Source organism: Nematolebias whitei, chromosome 12 (assembly GCF_014905685.2).
Source record: "Nematolebias whitei isolate Nwh7 chromosome 12, NemWhi1, whole genome shotgun sequence".
Classification (NCBI taxonomy): domain Eukaryota; kingdom Metazoa; phylum Chordata; class Actinopteri; order Cyprinodontiformes; family Rivulidae; genus Nematolebias; species Nematolebias whitei.
In genome coordinates this window covers 46,619,390-46,624,329 of record NC_056509.1, presented here as the reverse complement: position 1 = coordinate 46,624,329, position 4,940 = coordinate 46,619,390, and positions in this window count along the sequence as shown.

Genomic DNA, 4,940 nt, shown 5'->3' with positions numbered 1-4,940 from the left:
ACGCCTCTGAGCACAAACAGCTGATTGATTTTATTCAGGGCAAAGTTTCAGGCGGCCTCGACGTTGTTTCATCCACAGCTGGAGCTGACAAGAGTTTACAAAACCCTGACGGGGCACTGGAGGAACAAAATAAGCACAAGAATCTGTTTCCCTCCGTGAAACATCTCCTCTTTGATTAACAACAGCCTGAACATCCAGGACCTGAGGAGAGCAGCTGCAGGAGGTCTTATGTTGTCCCTTTCTGGTCTGATGGAGGCAGTCTCTGATGAATCATCTTCATGATGTGTCACATGGTTTTAACTGGTGGAAGGTCTGGACTTTAGTCCGCCTCATCAACATCTGGACTCTTCTGCCACGCAGCCATGCTGTCGTAATGGATGCAGTTTAGTTTTGTCTTGCTGAAATATGCAAGACCTTCCCTGATACAGACGTCATCTGGATGGGACATTGTATTCTAATACCTGTGTATACTTTATTGCATTGATGGAGGTCTTTCCAGATGTTTACACTGCTCATGCCAGAGGCACTAATGCACCCCCATACCAATAGAGAGGCAGGCTTTTAAACTGTGCTGATTACAGACTACATGTCCTGATGCATGCTCAATAATCCTGCAGACGACATGGTTCCTCTACTCTTTAGTCTGGAGGATGTGGCATCAGGAATTTCCAAAAAGAATTTCAATTTTGGATCTGTCTGACCCCAGTACAATTCTGGACTTCACCTCAGTCCAGCTGAAACGAGTTCTGGTCCAGAGAAGACGCAGAGGTTCTGGATGGTGTTCACATCTGGCTTCTTCTTCGTCTGATAGAGCTTTAAGCAGCATGTGTGGATGGACTGTGTTTACAGACGACGATCTGTGGAAGAGTTCCTGAGCCCAGAACAGAACCAGACCTGGTTTTGATGCAGTGGCCCCCGAGGGTCCGAAGATCACAAACATCTACTGTTGGCCACCGAGCTCAGAGATTTCTGCAGATTCTTCAGATCTGTGAGGTTTTGAACTGGACATGATGGAGATTCAAAGTTTTCCTAATTTTCCGTTCAGAAACATTTTCCTGAAATTGTTCCTGTGTTTCCACGACTGAACCTCTGCCCATCTCCACTTCTACTCAGCCTCTAAAAAAATGTTCTTTTGATACGCAGTCCTCTTCCTGTTAGCCTGGTGACAAAGTGTGGGCATGTTACACCGCTGTGAGCGTTCTTTCTGTGAACTAGTTTATTCCCCTTTTGACAAATTCTTCACAGAAATTGATTCACGGAGGTGAAAACAGAAGTAGGAAGTCCAGGTTTCAACACGCGCTGCGAAGGACGCAGAACTGTGGGGTCAGTTTGGGGTCAGAGCTCGCTGCAGCGCCGAAGGTTCCTGGAAAATCTGCAGCTTCTGTTTTTGTCACCTTTTTCAGTTTTGTTGTTTCATGCGCCCTAAAGTCAATAAGCCTTAATGACGACTAACAGCTGTTTCCACTGGGACGCTGTGATTGGGTGAGGGGTTGTGGGAAGAGTGCGTCATCGTTTGCTTTAGAGGGTTAAACTGATGTAATCCAGTCGCAGCTGATGAAACAGCAGAGTCACAATCTGGGACGGAAACTTCCTGTGACGGGTGCAGTGAAGTTATTCAAGTATTTAGCTACATGAATACATATTTAACTTATTATTTACAAAGATTGTGCCCACAGAATGAGAGCTCTTCAGTTCCTTCAAAAACATTCTGCTCTCTAAAATCTGCTTCGGCTGTTTTTGACTCTTTATGCTACTGTGAGCTTTTAACTACCATTGTGCTACTTTAAGCCTTTTGCCAATATTTACTAATTTTAGCTTCTAGCCAGCCCTGTGATGGACTTGCGACCTGTCCAGGGTGTACCCGCCCCTCGCACAGTGAGTGGTGGACATGGGCACCAGCGACCCCCGTGACCCAAAATGGAATAAGCGGGTAAAGATGATGGATGGATAGCTTCTAGCCATCATTTGGTTACTTTTAGCTTTTAACAGCAAGTCTGATACTTTTAGCTTTAAGCTTTTGATACTTTAGCTTTTAGCTGCATTGCTGCTACTTTTAGCATTTAACTAGCCTTTTTCAACTTATAGTTTTTAGCTGTTTAGTTACATTTAATTAGAATTTTGTGACTTTTAGTTGTGAGCTAGGCTTTTGCTACTTTTTAACATTTAGCCACTAAGTATGGCTAAGCCTTTGCTAGCATTTTGTTACATTTAGCTTCTAGTTACCATTTTGAAATCTTTAGCTTTTAGTTGTCAGTTTTGCTACTTTAGCATTTATGTAGCTTTTTTCTACTTATAGTTTTTATCTGTTTAGCTACATTTAACTAGCATTTTGCTAGTTTGAACTTTTAGCTAGCCGTTAAGCTCGGCTAAGCCCTTTTTCTAACATTTTGCTACATTTAGCTATTAGTTAACCCTTTGCAACCTTGAGCTTTTAGCTATATTTTTGCTTCTTTTTGCATTTAACTAGCCTTGTTCTACTTATAGTTTTTAGCTGTTTATTTACATTTAACCAGAATTTTGTGACTTTTAGTTGTGAGTTAGGCTTTTGCTACTTTTTAATATTTAGCCATTAAGTCTGGCTAGGCCCTTTGCTTAGCATTTAGCTACATTTAGCTTCTAGTTACCATTTTGAAATCTTTATCTTTTAGCTATAATTTTTGCTACTTTTAGCATTTATGTAGCTTTTTTCTACTTAAAGTTTTTATCTGTTTAGCTACATTTAACTAGCATTTTGCTAGTTTGAACTTTTAGCTAGCCGTTAAGCTCGGCTAAGCCCCTTTTCTAACATTTTGCTACATTTAGCTATTAGTTAACCCTTTGCAACCTTGAGCTTTTAGCTATATTTTTGCTTCTTTTTGCATTGAACTAGCCCTTTTCTACTTATAGCTTTTAGCTGTTTAGTTACATTTAACTAGCCTTTTCTGACTTTTAGACTGTAGCTAGGCTTTTGCCACTTTTCACTTAATTTAACGAGCCGTTAAGTCTGGCTAGGCCCCTTGCCATTGTGCTCATTTAGCTTCTAGGCACCATTTTTAAACTTTTAGCTTTTAGTTGGTGTTATCTTACATTTACTTACAATTTTTCTACTTTTAGTTTGCGTCATGTGTTGCTTTTTTAGCTTCATCATCAGAGTTTCACTGAGTCCTTTAGCAGCCAGCAATCATTTCTGTAGCTCTCATGATTTTTATCAGCAGCTCTGATGAATTATTAACAGAGTGCAGACAGACAAACTTTGTTTAAGTCTCTGTTGTTTTCTTTAACCCAGGCAAGTTGAAGTCTTCTCCCACATTTCCAGCTGAGTAACATCTGATAAAACCTCTGGTGGAAGACATCATTGACATTATTGCTCTGGGCCTTTCATGTAGAAACTTTAGCTCATAGTGGTTTTATTAGAATTGTACTGTCGACGTTTGTTCCTCGTTGGACTTTGGTGTTTTTAAACGTCTTTTTGCTCCAAACCAAATCAACTCTGTTACATTTTCAATGTGCTTTGAGGCTGCAGGACCTCAAACCTTACAGGAACAGTTCCTGTGTGACTGACTGGACTGATGAGCAACCCCAGAACAATCATTCATTCAACCTTTCTTTAGACAGGTAATTCCCACTGAGCCTCGAGGACTCATTTACAAGAGACGCCTGAATCATGATGTTCACTAGAACAGTTCAGAACAGATTCTGCAGTTTCACTGCAGCTGTGGTTTACGATACAAGCTAAAAAAAACAGCCCAGATTTTGTTGTATGAGCTGTAAATGGAAATGTAACGACAAACAAGATGAAAAGAAATGTAAAGCTGTTGTGTGGTCGCCATAGTAACCACATACCTGGAACAGTAGCTAAACAGTGGCTGAACGTTTTGCACGTTTTGTCTCAAAGTCTGACTTTTTGAATTAGTTTTGTGAATAAGCTCACAAAACAATTTAACAAAGAATAAAGGGCTTTGCTTTAAACTGAACTTTTATTTCTTGCGTTTTCAAGCATTTCCCGTCATCTCAGAGTGTGACCTTTCAGTGCACTTTAAAAAGCTGCAATTTTCTGTACTTCCCCTGCAGCAAAACATGGGAGCGTCATGTTACCTGCCCACGTTTGGCCAGAATCACTCAGGGTTGTGAGGAAAAAGAAAAACATATAAATCTATTTAATTTTTTTTTTTTTCAAAATATTCACCTCTGCTGGGATTAAATTATTTGTTATCTCACATAAACATGAAAATTGTAGGACAATTTCCTGTCATGGAACTTTTGTTGAAAAAGTTTCCAACCTCCAGAGAAGTCTTTTTTTTTTTAAACTGCAAATCTGCTGAACTTTATCAGTAGAATCTTATTCAAGTCCAAATGCCTCCTAATCAGGGCTGGTGATGGTGTAAATAATCACTTAAGAAGTGAGACGCAGCCTCAAGCGTAAACCCAGAATCATTTAAGTCTTTCAGTGGTGAGTTTCAGAAAACGATTTGTGTCTGAAACATTTTGGCGCCGCCGCCCTTCTAGAGAACTTACTGAGAAGTCCCTCCACGGTTCTGCAGAACTGTCTGCAGCGGTGATGATGCAACTGTGTGGGATTTCTTCTGCAACATTTCTTTTCTGTATTCGAGAAGCTTTGAATCATGTAGCCACGGATTACAATGAAACACCAGCTAAATGTTTTCCGTAAATAAAAGTATACTTAATGAACTTCTGCTGCAACATCCCCCTCAATTCATCTCATGGTGTTTCCAGGGATTCTTCAAGTTAATCTGTTACAATTCAAAACTGGCCCATTTCTTTTAACTAACATTTAGGTAGTGCTTCGATCATTTCAGCTAGCATTTTGATCATTTTAGCTAGTGCTTTGATCATTTTAGCTAGTGTTTTTATCACTTTAGCTAGTACTTTGACCATTTTAGCTATGTTTTAATCATTTTAGCTAGTGCTTTGATCATTTTAACTATCAATTTGATCATTTT